The following is a 19,785-nucleotide window of genomic DNA, read 5'->3' as shown; positions in this document are numbered from 1 at the left end:
GGGGTTACTATGTGATGCATAGTAGCCCATTATGCTTTGCCTTTGCAGGGAAACAAAGAGGAGGTTAGGGTTAACTTACTCTTTAAGTGTATCACAACACTTAACTAGTGAATGTTTGAAAAATGTAAGGTTCTATACCACTCTGTTTATGTACACATCATGTCAGCAAATTACATACCAATCATCAATTGCAAATTCAAAACATTACCAAAAAAATGTAGTGTCCATACACATAGGTGAATGAGTCACATCCCAACACTGTACTAATAGTGTCACGGTCTTGAGTCAGGTTTGGAGGCCAGTAGATATAGCAGTGGAGCAGCACCTATCGACAAGTGGGACAGGTATACAAGCAGCACACCCTGGCTGATGATACGGGTTCACCTGAGGTGCAGGGTCTAAGTATTGACCATTATTCACCAGGTTTTTGCTGCATGTTAGTGCCAGGTCATGGTCCTCAGGATCTCCCCACCAGGAGTTGAGCAAGCCGGGGGCCAGTGGCAGATATAGCAGGTAGGGATTAAGCAGAAGTGTAATCAGGAAACAAGCCAAAAAGGTCAGTAACGAATTGCTGTAGGTTGGGATTAAGCAGAAGCGTAGTCGAGGAACAAGTCAAAGCTTGGTAACGAATGGTGGCGAAGATACGAACGGCAGCAGGAGAGACAAAAGCGAGGTATTGGCTGGAGTGAGCACAATAATCTGGCAAACAGGAAGTGAAGAGACACTGCTTAAATCAGGAAGTTCATGGGAGGAGCAAAGAGTTCAAACTTCAAGGCAAACAAGATTCAAGGCAGGATCATTTAAGGAATTGTCCAGGGAACTGTGCAGCATTCCAGCAAGCAGAGTCATTGCCAGACACAACAGAGCTACCAGGTTCAAGTCCCTGACAAAAAGTAAAATAATTGTACCTCTTTTCTATATCAATATGTGCACCACCACCTGGGGTAAAAAATGCAAACTCACCAGGCAAATGTGACCAAAAATAGCCCAATCAGCATATGTCACAATGAATCCACCAGGGATATAATAAGGGATCTTCGGCACCTTCCAACATTACTCAGACATCAAAAACCTTTCTCCCTCAAGAATGATAGATGACAAATACCAGGGAAAGAAAGGGACTTAGAGTGTAATAAGTATATTAAATAACACACATGTTATGGTGCCATAAGTAACATTAATGTAAAAAGCTTGTGTAACACAGAAAGGGGGTGCACCATTGTTCCTAGCCGTGGAGTCGGTGCACATTCCATGGACCAGAAGACACAGACCCGCAGTGTTGTCACACTTGAAGTGGACTTGGATATGATGACAGCAGTCCCGCCTCAATGTGTTTCACACTCTAGCATCTTCAGGAAGAACACTAATAAACTAGCATTAAAGTGTACCTACATCCAAACGTTTTGGCTATAGATACAGTATAGTACTGTATGTTGCATATGAATGCTTCACATTTTCCACTTGCAGCTGCTGATGGACAGTATCAGCTAAGATAATGACTGCTAAGAGCAGTCATTTTTTGGAAGCTTATTTAGAGCTGATTTTGTTAAATACACCTGGATAGCAGGGAGATCAGTTAACGCAGACTGCAAAGTAAGCCACAAAGAAGGGGTAACTCCTCCTACTCTTTCAACAGTGGCATAAGTGACTGCCTTTGATCATACACTGATAGCTGCAAACTAATCATGCAGCGCTAAAGTTTTTTTTTTTTTTTAGAAAGCCCACATTTTTTTACAAACTAAGTGTCATGATAATCCTGGCACTGAATGACAGTGAAAGGGTGGCTTCTTTGCTTACAGAGTCCTATGGAGCCCCAGTAGAATCACCCTTCTGAGCCCACCCAAAACATTTTTTTAAATAAAAAACATGTTATACTTACCTCCCCTCTGCTAAGTGCCCCCAACAGCAAGCAGGTACTCTTTACAAGTGAAGGCATTGATACAGCATAGTCCAGCTTATTGTATATCTGCTGCTTTGGCTTAAACTGGCTTATTCTCTCCTAGAGGAAACAAGCACAAGTCCCGCATATTTACTGTCTGCTAAAAGAGGCATTTTGTGTAATTTTTGTCGTGACTAAACAGAAAATCATGATGGGCGATTGTGTTGGTGAGGAGCAGTAAAACCTCTCTTTGTATTGCTTCCTTTGTGTGAAATCTTTGGTGTTCTTACCAGTTCCTGAAAAACTAAAAACTGACCACAGTAGGCAAGAAAGCACAGTGTGGTCAGTTCACTAGCTGTTCCAAGAACCCAACCTGTTCTACTCCAATGATCAGACATGTTCTTTTCAGTGGGTTGTTTTACAAGGTGAGGGTTTCCATATACTTTAAAGCATTTAACCCAAAGAGAAAAAAAAAATAGTTTCTGTAACTCCTTAAAAAGAGTTAGCTGGATTTACCCCCAAACATTATATATATATATATATATATATATATATATATATATATATATATTTTTTTTTTTTTAGCAGAGAATCTAGAGAATAAAATGGCAATTGTTGCAATATTTTATGTCACACGGTATTTGTGCAGCTGTGTTTTAAACGCAACTTTTTTTGAGAAAAGGGACACTTTCATGAATTAAAAAAAAAAAAACAGTAAAGTTAGCCCAATTTTTTTATATAATGTGAAAGATGATGTTACGCAGAGTAAATAGATACCAAACATGTCACACGGCTTCATTCCAGTCTGTCCCTAGCCGCCAGAAGTGGCAGATTGTTCATCGGGGCTCCCAATTGAACGGGAGCCCCGGTAAGAGCGGCGGGAGAAGGGGACGTCCCCTCCCACTTAACAGCCGAGCAGCTTTTAGCCGCATTGGTTGTTATGGTTGGATAGCCGATCACCAGCTCTAAAAAACAGTATCAGGATGATGCCTTATGACCCCTGAAAGCCGAGTACGCACATCTGCATATGCTCTGCGGGAAGGGGTTAAAAGCACCCCGCTAGTGATCGAAAAGCACCCATTTAAACAGCGCTAAGATGAGCGTCGCTTTAGCGATAACTCACAGGTGGCCCCAGTGTGAAAGGGGTCTTAGGGAACATGCAGGGCCAGAACAAGGGGTGGGCAGGAGGGGAAGCTGTCCTGGGTGCAATGGGTTACTGTTGGGATGGGGGTGCCTTCCTTCTGTTACAAGGTTGACAGGGGTATTGACAGCTGCAGTGATTTTGACAAGTGAGTGACTGCTCGGCGTAGGATCCCCTAAGCTTGCACATCATGAATGGGGAATGGGAGGAGGGGGTGCAGTTTGGCATCTTTGCACTGGACGCTGGATGACCTTGTCCTGGCACTGGGGACATGTATCTATGGAAAGAAAAAACATAATTACAAAGCTAGCTTATTTCAGAACTGTTTCAATCTATTGATACACAAAATGGTGAAAAATAATAAAATAATTAATTTTTAATTTTAACAACAATAATAAAAAAATAATTTATATCAATATTTAATTTATTCTCTAAAATCCTTAACATTTAAATATTAAAATCCAAGACACGTAAATGTTGAATCAGTCTTGCATATTGAATAAAATATTTCATAGATGTCCTTTAGTCATTGAATCGGTTCACTACATGTAACATAAACAAACACCTTGCAACAATTACTATGCAAGACACTAATAAGCCAGGGAACATTATAAAACACAGCCGCTTCATCGGTGCCAGACAATTGGCACAAGTCGCATAACAAAGCTAGGCCTATCTAAGGTGCGATTGTTTCTCTAGCAGAATGAGAGCCCAGTTCTTTTTCAATTCATATTTGTGTAAAGCCCTGGAAGAAATTAGGTTGCAATAAAGTCCATTTTAGTCCTGGCAGCATGGAGCAATGAATATCACACTCAGCAGGATACAGTGGCACCTGGCTGTCCAGACACAGAGCAACATAAAGCCATCTGGGGTAATTACAACAAGGTATTCTTTAAAGACCAGATGGGACCAGAGAACAGAAGCCCCTTCCCCTCCCCGTCATTTACAACATAATTCCTTTCAATGATATACTTAATCCTCCCACCAGCTACGCTTTTCACACAGTCCCTTTATGTTAATTCAGCTGAGAGCCAGAGAATAGCCAGGGCTAAAGAGAAGGAGAGATGCAGAAGGATGGAACGCACCATCATCCTCCTTAAGAGACTAAAAAAAAAAAAATATTCATTCTTAACGTGTTTCTACTACATTAAATACAGTAACCTTAAAAAAAAAAAAAAAACACCGAAAAATGTCCTGAAGAAGGTCAATGCGGCAGCCACGTCCAACAGCAGCTGAAGGCAGGCTAAGCCACCTGTTAGATGGGAGGTTTCCTCGTATGTCTGTGTCACATTTAACCAGTCAAAGGGACTTCTCCTCTGAATTGAGAAAGCTGGAGTCATGGCCTCGGCTTTGTGATGGTGTGTGCCACACAGAATTTAATTGAATTATCTTGTAAGCCTATCTAGTTTGAATCACTGCACTTTTGCTTTTTTGTATGTCATTTGTCTCTTGCCTTGTAAAGAGTTTTATCTGAGAAGAGGAGGAAGACACACTAAGTGGCGAGTAGAGTGGCTTTGTGTAGCCCCCGGGTTGACTTTGCAGGTGGGCTGCAGGAGATTGGCAAGAGGAGTGCGCACTGGTAAACATGTACGAAAAAAGGAAGCGTACAGTAGTAAAATGTTTAAAAAAAAACAGTCAAACCAAATGAAAAATTTAAAATGTTAAAAATCAATACAAACTTTTAAATGTAACTATATAATTTGAAGGTTAAAAAAAAAGCAACTGCTACCATTTTATTTGCAGGCCTTCTTCTTTCACAAAATAAATAATTGTTTATGGGGGGGGGGTTAAGTAATTTTGTAGAAAAAAATTAAGATTCTAACGTTTGTGAAAAATTAAAAAATTGCATCAAGACATAAATTAAAATGCAAGTATGATGTTTAAAAAAAATTAATAAAAAATACTTATCTTATTATAATCCTATCAAAGATAGAAACCATCAAATATGTAATTTTTAAAAACCTTATAATAAAAACGTAAAATTAAAGCAAAGAAATTTACAGTGAAAATAATTACCCTGGAGGATGGAAGTGGTTAAAGACCTTAATATATATGAAAAATAGATATTTTACTTTTTTAGCCTTTGATAGTTTACATCCGTGTCCATTAGGGGCACAGGGGCGCCGCCCCCTAATCCATGTGCCCACATAATTTCAATGTTTTTTTTTAAGCACATGATTAGAGCCTGAGGCTCTAATTGGCTTCAAAAAAGGGTGGGCTCAGGGTGCAGAGTACCGTGGCCCGAGTCCACCCATTTGTGTGACTTAACAAATTAATATTCGCTAATGTCTTCCTGCTTCTCCTCCCAGTCAATCAGTAAGCTGCTCCTGAGACCCAATTGGCCAGTCTTAGGACTCCTGGCCAATTGGGTCTCAGGACCCACTTCCTGTTCAACCAGGAGGAGAAGCAATGCCTGTTCAGCTGGGAGGAGAAGCAACCAATGGCTGGGCTCTTCCCTTGGCAAGCTGGAGCGAGGAGCAGCATTGTCCACTGATCCGTCTCCTGCATGGGGGGAGTGGTGGGCACTGATCGCCGCCATCCAGTTGGAGGCAGGTTTGCTTGAGCACCAGCTGCCACCGGTTCACATGGTACATTTTTGTTAAAGGTAAAGTGGATCTTTACTCCCGTTTCCCGTACTTCTTTAATTATTTTTACTCCTCCTCCCTTCCTTTTATGAAATTATAATATTTTTTGTGAGGGAAATACCCGTTTTAAGGGGAGCACAGCCAACAGCTTTGACTTTCTTGCCTAGATGGGCAGAGCTAACACATGTGATGTTGTCACGCCTATCTGAAGCTGTAACTTTGTGAAGCAATGTTTGGAACTTTTGTAGCAAAATGTAAGATTTTAACTAATAAAAAATTGCCCCAAGCCATAAACTAAAAAACAAGTATGGTGTTTAAAAAAATAAATAAATCCGTACCTTATTGTAATCTTATCAAAGATAAAAAAACATAAATGTAATTTTGTAAAACCTTCTAATAAAAACGATTTGAAGTGAAAAAAATTGCCCTGAAGTGATTAAAGACTGCTTTAATATGTATGAAAAACAGATATTTTGCTTTTTCAGCCTTTGATAGTTTACATGGTATATTTTTGTTAAATTTAAAGTGGACCTTTACTCGTGTTTACTTCTTTAATGACTTTTACTCCTCCTCCCTTCCTTTTTACTCCTTTTACAATATATTATTGTGAGGAAAATACCCTTTTTAAGGGGAGCACAGCCCACACCTTTGCCTTTCTTGCCTAAATGGGTGGAGCTAACCCATTTAGGATCTGGATCGATAACTTTGTAAAGCATTGTTTGGAACGTTTTACTATGCATCCTGGGAATGTTATATATTCAAAGTGCATATTGGTTTTATCTATGTGAGTAGTATTTATATTTTGAAGTACAGCAACACTTTATTTTTTTACTAAATTTACACAATTTTGTAATTTTAAAGCAAAGAATAAAGATTTTTTTTTTTCGTGTGTGAAAAATAAAAAAATTGTCCCATAAATTAAAATACAAGTGTGATGTTTTAAAAAGAAATTGTAATTCTATCAAATATAGAAAACATCAATACATAATTTTGTAAAAACTTTCTAGTAAAAACTATTTAAAGTGAATGAAAAAACAGATATTTTGCTTTTTCGGCCTTTGATAGCTTACATGGTATTTTTGTTAAAGTTAAAGTGAACCTTTGCTCCCATTTACTTCGTTAAACCTTTTTGTCTGATTCTCCAGGTACTCCAGCCAGAGAAGCAGCTAATCAAGCACAATCTATGCTTGATTAGCTGTAGTGGAGGGCAGGGGAAACAATGGGGGTATAATAAATAGACCCCCATCTTCATAAAGAGTATCTATCATGTTCTCGTGCTGTCAAAAAGGGGGCTTGCTTGATTACCAATAATTTTTTTTTCTTTAAATTATAATAAAATAAATAAAAATACTTAAAAAAATGTAAAAGCACTACCATCACCAGCACACATACACACAAATGCAAATGTGTGCTTAGGTCCAGCATGTTTATGTAAACAGTGATTGCGCCACAGATATTAGGTATCGCCTCAAACATCAGCATGGGAGCAATAAGTCTAGGCCATGATTCATGGGTACTGTAACTCTAAACTGATTACCTGTCAAGGCTTTTAAAGTGTCACCTATGAAAAAATGTAGGTACTGAAGTTTTTTGCCATTTCAAGGCAAATTTTGAGTCTTGATATGTTTGGTATCTATTTAGTAAATGCAACCCCATACTTTATATTTTATCAAAAATGTGTGTATAGCAATTCATTTTAGTGTATTTTTACATGTAAATATGTTTTTAATTAACTTAAATTAATTAACATAAATTACTACTGCCACCATTTTATTCTCCAGGGCCTCTGCTTTTAAAAAATAGATAGTGTATGGGAATTCTAAGTAATGTTCTAGCAATAAATGGTGATTTTACATGCATGTGAAAAATAAAATGGGTTAAGCTAGTCATTACTAAAAAAGGAAAATCATTCAAATATAATCGTGTATTTTTATGTAATGATGTTGATTTTTCTTCCTCTTTTTATTTATTATTAGGATATTTCTGTTTATTTTATTTGTGCATTTTTACTATATCCTTATATTCTGGTACTAATAATCTTACATTCATTAAATGCAACTTATATCTTGAGAGTAGTGATGTCATTACTTGCATTTTGTGAGCCAGTGCACCCTGGTGTTATATGATGGGGAAAGTGTTCTGTGATGGAATATGTGTGGATAAAGATAATATGAATGTCTTTACATATTCCAGGCCAGATTTGTTACAGCTGAATGCTAGGCTAGAGGCTAAATACACAGTTGAAATGAATATGGGAACTGCCAGAGGATTTGTAATTTTGTTCTGTTTTATTATCCATGCACCCCTGCCAGACCACATAGCCAAGCCCTGAACATCCACTACAAAAATAGTTCACCCTGGCCAAGAAAACATCCCAATCTAACTGGAAAATGGAGGAGCAGCAGTGCATTGGTCACATAATCCCTCTGCTCACTCTGCTATCAGTATGTTCCTTGTCAAGCATGCAGCACACATGTATAGGAAGTACAGAAGGCAAGGGTGCTTATAATAGCAGAGTTTAAAAATGTTTTTATTGATTTTTTTCAATTGAATTTCAGGCAAGCAGCTAATTATGCTTAAAAAAAAAAAATCATTTATGGGCACTCTTTTACGAGCCAAAGGATTTTAATTTCTGTCCATCCAGTCCTGAGGTTTACACAACTCTGCCACACAGTATAGCCCTGTCTGACAGGTAGAAGACTTGATTTTCTCTGCTGCACTTAAATAACACTAACAAGACCTCTATGATAAAACCCAATTTGGATGAAACGTGTCAGTGGGATGTGGTCTAAAGCAGGGATTGTGTTTTGAAAACCAGTTACATTGAATACAAATATTATGGTGTGAAGGTATGGCTTTACCTTCACTATTTTGCAATACATGCTAAGCAGGATGAGCAGTGAGAGCCAGCATCAAGCATCAGTAGGCTCTGAGGAGCAGTTAATTGGAAATTTGATGCATTTTGTTCTCAGAGTTTCTGCTAACAAGGCTTGTGACTGGACAGTGAAAAAAGGAGCAGCAAACTAAGAAGCTCAACTCTGTCACTCACTTCTGTCCTTTTATCTGCATGTTGTTTGTTAGCATTTGAGCAAAGCAGCATAACTATAGGTAAAAGTCTAAAGTCCTTTCTAAGTGTGTAAGTCATCAGTACAGTCAGCCCCTGATGACGTTCATTAGGACAAAACACATTGGATGGAGCTTTGCATATTAACATCACACACTGTTGGCTTGGTCTGATTGATAGTGTCTTTTATGCAAGTTGCAAGCTGGCTTTTATATTGTGTTACTGATTTTAAATAAATTAGATGTTACTGCACTATTGGAGTACTTATTTTTTATTTGAACAGACGAATGGGAGAACTATTTGTGTATGGATCCTTTCTCATCCTTTAGGGACTCTTATATGTATATTGACCTACAAAGATCATTGATCCGGAGCCATCACCCCCCAGATGGATCAAAAATGCACCCCTTGGTAAGTTTTGTTGACTCTGAAGGACCTGTACCTGTTTGCTAGACTATGATGAACAGAGTGGTGTATTGAAAAATACATTTTTGGGAAAGGGGTAAGTTCAAGCCATTATTGAGGATGCATACATAAAATATCATCAGATGTATTTATAGGAAGCCAGCAGCGAATGTCATCAATGTGAGGTCATGTATACCAACAATGGTGGGGAACCCCCAGTCAAGATGAGTAGATCTAGACATCACCTTCAGTACTCGTTTCAACAATAAGGCCTTTCTGATTAAACGGATCATAGAAAAATACCAGAGTATTCTTCACCGTGACCCTTGCCTTACTAAGGTTATCCCAGAACGCCCGAATGTCATCTTCCATAAACTTAGGAATCTGAGGGACTTCATTATCCCAAGTAGAGTTCATACAAAGAAAACCACAGACCATCATAACTGGAGTAGCATATTTCATCAAAAGGGCAGCTTCAAGTGTGGGGTTCCCAACTGCAGAACATGTTACTACATGTGGCATAGAAAGAAGGAAGTTGTAGGCAGTGATGGTCAGACCCATGCCATTCTGCAATTCATCAACATTGGATCACAGTTTATGGTGTACTGTTTGTTATACCCCTGTGGTCTCCTTTACGAGGGCCTTACAATATGTACCCTACGTACACCATTTGGGGAGCACAAATGGAACATCCTAAAAGGTTTTGACAAGCATTCGCTACCCCTTCACTTTCCGAAAAAACATATTCAAAGCCAGTCTGGTCTGAGGCTGTTTGGGTTGGACTTCATGGGTGAAGATGTGGACACAGGATGCAGTTTTCAAAGACTATGTCGAAGAGAGACCTTTTGGATACACCAGTTAGGGACTTTAACACCAAGGGGCTTAAATGTAGGGCTAGATGTTCAGACCCTGATGTAGGGTGTATGTATTGTCCTATGGGCATGTCATCTTTATTGTCCCCTACTCCTGTTTATCTCTCCATCATTTGGTTCCATGCATTTAGTTCCTGTGTCTTTGATAATACCTCACTATCACTATTAACACTATTAATAGCTCCTTTCAATATTCCCATATGTCCAGATTTTGGTATCATCAACATCACTGGAGTTCCCCTAATGTTTCTATCTCCTATTCATCTGGGTAGGGTGGATTTGCAGCAGTTTATCATCTCCCCTCTTTGATTGATGTTTCCTTATCTTTTTCTGGCTTTTTTCTTTTGTTCTTTCTTTTTTATTCTACTCACCAGGGTCTGGTTTGTTGTTGTTTTTTTTTTTTTTTTTCTAATACCAAGCACCATCCCAAGTGTATTTACCCATGAATACTTCTGTTATATAGAATAGTGTATGTGGGTGTGTGTACTGGAGGTTGGCCCAGATGTGTATGCTCATGTACACGTGTGCCTGTGTGTATAGGTTAATCTATTACACGTGTGCCTGTGCATTTATAGCATCGTGCATGACTTAGAATATTTGCCTTAGGCTTCCGCATACATTATGCATATTTATATTACATTATATATACTTTATAAATTATATTTTATTTTTATTGTTATTGTTTTTATTTTTTTCGTAATTCATCAAAAGTTCTTTTATCGTCACCTTTTTCATTATCATCTTTTGTATTTTTTGCCTCATTGTAAAAAGTGTCACCATTTTTATGATTTTATTTATTATTTGTATCCACATATTTTTATTTATACATCCAAGTATGTTTCTCAGTTCATTTAAATATCTTTTATTATTGTTTTTTATTATTGTTTTTACTATTGTGTTTGTATATGAATTTAGATTCCTAAAATGTTTCTACGTTGGGGTTGGCACTCTGACACCACGAGTCTAGTGCTTTCTAAAAATCCTTAAAAATGCTTTATAACAATTGTATTATAAAGAATTTTATTAATTCATTTAATCTTTTTTTTTTTTTTTTACAATATTTTCAGTTTTATTTTTACCTTAATTTTTTGTGAAAATTCCATTTTTTTTTTTGCTTATGAATTCTCCCTCTGGGGACATGGCTTCGAACTTCCGCCGCCTCTTTTAGCAGGACATGGGAGGATAGAACCTCCCTGGTGTCAGACTTTGTATGTCACATCATTCATTACAGTAATTAATATGAAACCTCTAAAGCCATTTTGTGGATTTTTACAGTATGGTGCAAGTGATTTTATGTTAAAGGAATCCAAGGAGCCTTCCTATGAACTATTTAACTGTGTGATGACTAATTAATAATTAGACTCAATTTTTATTTATTTTTTCCTTCTCATTCTCCACTCTTTTGGGGGGGGGGGGGGGGCGGGTCTTTAAATGAGGATTTTTCTATTTAAAGCACTTGCCTTTAGCTGCTCTGAGTAACTTAGCTCTGAGAAAGGAGGTGCACTCCCAAAATGCGGCAGCTGTATACCCCGCAATGTGAATACAGCACATGTGTGTCCACGCTGCTCAACAATTTTTGTTTACATGGCTCACTATTATTGGCCACCTTGTGAGAATCCATTTTTTATTGATCCTATTATTGAATAAATGTATTTTGCTAATGCACTAGGTGCGTGCGTCTTCAATTCTATTTTGTTTATGCATATTGACCTCTACAAATGCATTGAGGTCTGTGTTCTGGTGAGTGTCCAATCAAAATATTCCAAGGATGTTTCATTACATTTGGATCATACATTGTTGCCACAATTGGATTGCATCCATCACTTGTACTTTGTGACTTCTTACACTATTTGAGTGTTGACATTAAATAGATGGGTAGGCAGGAATACCTCAGCGGATTTAAAATGGAAAAAGAAGGTCTTCCTTCTAACGCTGTAATGTTGTTATGCTGCATCACAACTGATTGGCTCCTTGTGCTGCTTCTGACAATTGTGAATTAACCAAGCTGACTATGCAAAAAAGTTGCTAGAAATATGTAAGGGTGTACCAGTGTGCAAAAGGTTAATTCATAATTTTCAGTGCTACCATGTTACATGGTTTTTATGCCATGCAACTTCCATTTCCTGCTACAGTGTGTGGATGGGTGAGACTTCAACATGCTCAAGGGTACAATGCTAGAACATTGTAAACTTAAGCCCATTCACAGCATTTACATTGGGATGCACTGGTTGTTTCTTATGTTGTTGATTTACACCACTGCATTGCAGTGCAGTCGTTCTTTTATCAGCTTAGCGGTCTGAAGCAGATATCACAAAAAAACTCAAATAGTAAAGTCCTACTGGTTTCCCCTCTTCCTCAAGATGTAATTGAGTTACAACATTTTTAGAAGGAGCAAGTACTGATTTTTAGTGGTACCCTCTCCCACTTCCCCAATCCTCGCCTAGGAGAGGATGGCATTCTCTGCCCCATCCCTTCCCGCTGCCTGCTACAGGAGCATTCAAAAAGCACCATGCAAACTGGCGCATGTGCATTAGGGAGCCAGCTATGGTTTCTCAGGAAGCCATATCTGGCATCCATATCCAAGATGGCTGCCTTGGGGAGTAAGAAGAGCCGGTTTTGGGAAGACAGAGCTGGACCCCAGGACTGGTATGTACCTTTTTTTTTTAATACTTTTATATTTCAATATTTCAATATTTTTATTGAAAAGGTTTGGTAACAGCAGAAATAACACTGGAAAAAAAGCCAATTCTCGGGTTGTCATCATATCAGGTAAATAATGTATGGACAGTGAAAATAGGCAAAATGCAGCATCAGAAGAAAAAGGCATACATTAGGCAAGCAATGGTTTCAGGTAAATATACAAAAGTTTAATTTACTATCCATCATTGTCAAGAAACAAAAAGACGTAGTCCTGAGCAATAATGGGTCCAAGAGTAAACATTTCTTATCGGCAACCAGGAAAACAGCTATGTATGAAGGAACAGAGGAATGGTACGGGGGGATGGGGGGAGCAAAATAATGGGTAAGGAGTAGCTGGGAGACCCCTGACACTAATCTCTGAGACTATCGTTGGACACACAACTTTATAAGGCCCCAAAGACAACTGAATATATATTACATTTAGATAACAGATTAAGGGGAAAAAGAAAGATAAGAAAAAAAAAGGTGAGAAGAAAGAAATAGAGAAGGCGAAGAAGAGGGTCAGCCGGAGCTCATTGGGGAACTGAGATATAACGAATCCACAGGTCCCATATTTTATCAAAATTTTTAGAATTGTTATGAAGTATATGAGTGAGCTTGACGTTGGCCATGATCCAATTGAGTTTACTCTTTACATAATCAAGGGGAAGAACCAACTGCTTCCAATGTTTTTTTTTTTTTAAAGTCAGTAGCTACAGTATTTGTAGCAACTGAAGTTTATAGGCAAACTTTTTTTTCATGGGGGAGATTTACCTTCACTTCCTGTCGCATTGCCAAAATAGGAAGTGCCAAGAAATCCCTGCAAATTAAAGGAATCTCGTAGGGACCCCAATGTTAGAACTAGTGTCCCCATTGAAAAATGTTCCCTCTATTACTTTTCTTGGGACAACCCGAAACTTGGGATGTTCTTTTATTTTCACTTCCAATGAGAATGGTAAACAGAAAACGTGGAGAGAGTGAATCTCTTTAATGGGGGCACAGACACCAATAAATACCTAACAGGAGTTCTAATCCCTATCAACTCTATCCAAAAAGAAAAAAGAAAACTGTGCGATGTGTTAGGATTGGTGCTTCGCGTCCTCCCAGTGCATGCCAGCAGCTGAACGTTTATTGCGGTTGCTAGTGTGACTCATTCTTTACTTTAGCCAAGACATTACTAGTTTAGATTCAAGACTTTTCAGAAGAAAAGGATATAGAGAAGTTACAAAGCTTTAGCCAGCCTGGATTGCTAGGTGCAGAAGATGAATGCCATTGGGAAATCCACTTAGCTTTTAGAGACCCATCCCCTGTGTTGAGCCTTTTTTTGCTGCTTCTGCATCCACCTCAGAGCTGTGTGCAAGCAATCTATAGAAGTGGGTGCAGATGCACAGACACAGTCACATGTCAAAATTTGACACACAGAAGCGGCTGCACAGTCTTTGCATTCGGAACTGTACACCAGCTCTCCTCAAATTTTGACATGCGACTGTGCCCATGCAGCCGCTGCTCTTTATTTACTTCTATGGGCTGCCTGTGCACAGTTCTGAGATGGATGTAGAGCAACAAGTGGCCAAGCATATATGACCAGTCTCAGTGCCCACCTGAATGAGTCTTAAGTCAGTTTAATTGCAGAATATACATACGTGACTGTCTATATACAGAAGATAAATATATTGTATTAATACTTTGTTGTAATTCTAAATTGTGGATACCTTAAAATGGATGTAAACCCTCACATATACCCAGTGAAGTGAACAGCCTCAGATGACACATGGAGATTAAACAAATCCTCCTACATAGGTTTTACTTGTTTATCTGCTGTCTTCTGTTCACTATACCCCTTCTTAAAATCCTTCTTCTGTCTGGGGCACAGAGGAGGGGGTGGAGAGACTGCAGTTACAGAGTGTGAGAGCTGATTGGAGGAAAGGAACACAAACCCCTTCACACAGCAGAAGAACTGTGTTGTGAATAGGCAAGCTGTGTGCTAAACTCCCTCTCTGACACAAATTTATCTCATGTGTCGGGAAAGATTCTCAGAAGTGAGACATGCTGATAGCAGGGGAACGAAGCACCAGAGAGAAACAACACGTAGAGCTTTGGAGAGAGATAAGTAAATCCTACAGATTCAATGACTGGAGTTTACAACCACTTAGAACTGTACTGAATATTTTTTTTTATTTTTTTTCATGTTGTATAGAGTAAGGGAGGTTTATAACCCCTGTCAGGTTTATTTTTGCCATCTGTGTCACTTTCTGTCCCATAGCTAAAACAAGAAGTGAGAGGAAATCCCTCCAAAATGAAGGAATCGCTGATTGTGACTAATGTCACCAAATCTATAATCTCCTATGGATGATTTACTCTCTATTACTGTCCTGGGGACAGCACAAAATTTTGGATTTTTTTCAACTTTAATTTTCAATAATACCAGTAAAAAGGACATACAGTATAGAGGGTGAGCCTTATTTTGGATAAATGTAAAGAGGAGAAATAGAGAGGGTGAGCCTCCCATTTTATTGAGAATCATCTTTCACTGTGTGAAAATTATTTTCAAGCTGACCTTTAGCAAGATGTAAAATGTCCATAATATTGCAGTTCTTTATTTATTAAAGAAGTCTGGGAATATAAAAAATAAACACACTTACTCACCTTCATGTTGCAGCATTGGTCTGATGATGCAGCTGTCCTCCGCCAGTGCACATGACCGCTGACATTCAATTCTAGGTCAGCTCTGAGGAGAGATTGGTACCAGTCCCCTGTATTTTCCTCCTGTGGCAGCTGAATGTCAAGGAGAGGGAGAGGAAAAGCCTACTTTCAGTTGCTGCAGGAGGAAAATACATTAAATTCCACCCCCGCCGCCTCTCCTGTCCAGGTTCTGAGGGTCAACAAGGAAGGATTGTGGTTTAGCAACCAGCCTGCCAGATTCTCTTGTGATTTTTTCTAGCATCTGCTATAGCCGCTAGCGATAATCAGTCTTCTCTTGTCGGGGGCTCCTTTTTCTCCTGCCAGGAGCAGGCAATTGCTCTGCAGGAGGAATTCCCCTGTCAGCACATGTTGATGAAGGAATTGTACAAATTTTAAGAAATGTGCACCATGTATGGGGTATATGTATAGGAGCATTAACAGTTGTTTCGAAATATATAATTAAAAATATATATATATTAAATTAATTTTAGTTAAAGTGTTACTAAACCCACAACAGTAAAATCAGTCTGTATATGCAGCAAGCACCTACCCTAATTCCCTAACCCCCTAATCTTCTAACCTCAACTCAAGCATTTAGGTTTTTTTTTTTTTTTGTCCAGCTTGCTGAGTTGAACTAACAAACGAACAAAAAATGATTAAGTGTGTACTAGGCTTAATCCTCTAACTTCAACTCCAATTCATACCCTAATCCTCTAACCTCTAATCCTTTAATCTCAATTCCAACATTTACCCTAATCCCCTAACCCCTAATTCTCTAACCTCAACTCCAACATTTACCTTAATCCCCTAACCCTTAATCCGCTAACCTCAAGTCCAACATTTACTAGACATGTGCACACTGAAATATTTCGTTTCGGAATTTTGTTTTCGTCAGAAAAATAAATGTATTTAGTTACTGCCGAAATTTGTTTTTATTTATTTTGTTTCATTAAAAAATGCATTTGTAGCACCTTGAAAGAGGTATTCTCCCCGACTGGCATTCCCCCAGTGGGCGGTGCATAAGGCACTGCCTATCTAGATATAGCTGCTGCTCTGGAGTGTATTGTTGCTTCCCCCTTGGTTGCTTCAACGAGACTGAGAGGGTATTTGGTGGGCGACCCCACCCCCCATCCCGTCCGAGGGCTTCGCCAAGCCTTCCCCCCTTTCCCCTAGCTCATTGTCTTTCCCCTCTAAGTCCTAGCTGGTCCCCTCTTTCCTTTCCAACCTCCACCCAGCCCCCCTTCCTCCCCCCTTCCTCCCCCCTTCTCTTTTTTTCTCTCTCCTTGCCCTACCCTCCCCTTCTTCCTGTCCAGCTCATCTGCGGTACTAACCGCACCCTAGGGTCATACAGACATCACTGATGGAGTTCATGGCAAGGGGGGTGGGGCTGGAGAACCTTGTCAGCGGGCATCGCTCAAATTTGGGAGTCGTTGGGACGACCAGCCGAATCTTGCTGGAGCTCCCAGAACCCCCCTCCCTAGCTATCTGGTAGGAGTTACTAGCGCACATGCGCGCCATTGACATCATGGGCGCAACAGTTTGGAGTGAACGTAGGGCGCAATGCTACCTTGAGCAAGCTGGAATGAAGGCGTGTACCTAAGTGATACAATGTTTACAGTTCCATTACTGGAAACTTACTGTCTGGAATTTGCTGTGTTTAACCACTTGACCACTGGGCACTTAAACACCCTTAATAACCAGACCAATTTTCAGCTTTCGGTGCTCTCACATTTTGAATGACAATTACTCAGTCATGCAACACTGGACCTATATGAAATTTTTGTCCTTTTTTTCACACAAATGGAGCTTTCTTTTGGTGGTATTTAATCAGCGCTCGGTTTTTTATTTTTTGTGCTATAAAAGAAAAAATACAGAAAATTCTGTAAAAAAATGATTTTTTCTTTGTTTCTGTTAGAAAATTTAGCAGATTAGTAATTTTTTCTTCATAAATTTTGGCCAAAATTTATACTACTACATATCTTTGGTAAAAATAAGTACAAATTGGTGGATATTATTTGGTCTTTGTGAAAGTTATAGAGTCCACAAGCTATGGAGCCAATATCTGAAAATTGATCACACCTGAAGTACTGACGGCCTATTTCAATTCTTGAGACCCTAACATGCCAGAAAAGTACAAATACCCCCCAAATTACCCCTTTTTGGAAAGAAGACATTTCAAGGTATTTAGTAAGAGGCATGATGATTTTTTTGAAGTTGTCATTTTTTTCCCACAATTCTTTGCAAAATCAAGATTTTTTAAACTTTTTTTTTTTTCACAAAATTGTCATATTATCAGGTTATTTCTCACACACAGCATATGCATACCACAAATTACACCCCAAAACACATTCTGCTATTACTCCCGAGTATGGCGATACCACATGTGTGAGACTTTTACACAGTGTGGCCACATACAGAGGCCCAACATGCAGGGAGCGCCATCAGGCGTTCTGGAGCACCCAGGACAATTCTGACATTTCTCTCCTACATGTAAAAATCATCATTTATTTGCTAGAAAATTACATAGAATCCCAAAACATTATATATGTTTTTTTAGCAAAGACCCTGGAGAATACAATGGTGGTCGTTGCAACTTTTTATCTCACACGGTATTTGCGCAGCAATTTTTCGAATGCTTTTTTTTGGAAAAAAAACAGTTTTGTGCTTAAAAAAAAAAACACAGTAAAGTTAGCCCAATTTTTGGATAATGTGAAAGATGAAGTTACACCGAGTAAATAGATACCTAACGTGTCTCTCTTCAAAATTGCACAGGCTCGTGGAATGGAGCCAAACGTCGTTACTTAAAAATCCCCATAGGCGATGATTTAATTTTTTTTACTGGTTATATGTTTTGAGTTACAGAGGAGGTCTAGGGCTAGAATTATTGCTCTCGCTCTAACGTTCGCAGCGATAACTCACATGTGTGGTTTGAACACCGTTTTCATATGTGGGCGGGACTTACGTATGCGTTCGCTTCTGCATGCGAGCATATGGGGACAGGGGCGCTTTAAAAGAAAAAAATAAATGTATTGTTCATTTTACTTTATTTATTTTAGTTTGACATTTTTTTCCCCAAAAATAAATTTTTTGATCACTTTTATTCCTATTACAAGGAATGTAAACATCCCTTGTAATAGGAATATGGCATGACAGGTCCTCTTTACAGTGAGATATGGGGGCAAGACCCTGCACCTCACCTCTAAGCTGGGAAGCCTGAAAAAAAAAAAGATTCTGGATTTGATCGTATTGGCGAGTCGGTAGAAGCACTGGAGGGCGGCAGGAGGGGGGGGGGGGTCTATGGCTGGGTATTGCAGGGTATCACCGACTATGGCTGGGTATGGCTGGATATCTCAGAGTATGGCTGGGTATCTCAGAGTATGGTGTTGCAGAGTATTGCGCTGCAGAGCATTGCAGGATATTGGCGGGAGTTGCAGAGCATTGCAGAGTGTTGCAGGGTATTGGTGGGTGTTGCAGAGCATTGCAGAGTGTTGCAGAGCATTGCAGAGTGTTGCAGGGTATTGGCAGGTGTTGCAGAGCATTGCAGAGTGTTGCAGGGTATTGGCGGGTATTGCAGAGCGTTGCAGGGTATTGGCGGGTGTTGCAGAGCATTGCAGAGCATTGCAGGGTATTGCAGAGTGTTGCAGAGTATTGCAGAGTATTGCAGAGTATTTCAGGGTATTGCAGGGTAATGCAGAGTGTTGCAGAGCATTGCAGAGTGTTGCAGAGCATTGCAGAGTGTTGCAGGGTATTGGCGGGTGTTGCAGAGCATTGCAGAGCGTTGCAGGGTATTGGCCGGTGTTGCAGAGCATTGCAGAGCGTTGCAGGGTATTGCAGAGTGTTGCAGGGTATTGCAGAGTAATGCAGGGTATTGCAGAGTATTGCAGAGTATTGCAGAGTATTGCAGGGTATTGCAGGGTAATGCAGAGTATTGCAGGGTATTGCAGAGTAATGCAGTGTAATGCAGTGTAATGCAGTGTAATGCAGAGTAATGCAGAGTAATGCAGGGTATTGCAGAGTAATGCAGAGTATTGGCAGGGTATTGCAGAGTAATGCAGAGTATTGGCAGGGTATTGCAGAGTAATGCAGGGTATTGCAGAGTAATGCAGAGTATTGGCAGGGTATTGCAGAGTAATGCAGGGTATTGCAGAGTAATGGCAGGGTATTGCAGAGTATTGGCAGGGAATTGAGGGGTTAATTTTCGGTGAGCAGCAATGTGGGCACTGCAGATGCAGCCCACATCGCTGCTGACACTGATCTCTTCCCCTCTGCTGTTCCGAACGGTACAGAGAGGGGGAGGGAGGAACCGGCGTCATAACATGACGCCGGTTTGTTTACAAGTGATCACTCCGTCATTTGACGGAGCGATCACGTGGTAAACGGCCGCTATGAGCGGCCGTTTACCGTGATCCGTGGTCACGGATGCTCTCGAGTGCGCGCCCCAGGGGGCGCACGAGAGCGGAATTCTGGGAGGACGTCAT

Source organism: Lithobates pipiens, unplaced genomic scaffold (genome assembly GCF_037356315.1).
Source record: "Lithobates pipiens isolate NorthernLeopardFrog02 unplaced genomic scaffold, aLitPip1_a1.2 Scaffold_3, whole genome shotgun sequence".
Classification (NCBI taxonomy): domain Eukaryota; kingdom Metazoa; phylum Chordata; class Amphibia; order Anura; family Ranidae; genus Lithobates; species Lithobates pipiens.
The sequence above is the reverse complement of the archived record's forward strand: the minus strand, read 5'-3'. Positions refer to the sequence as shown.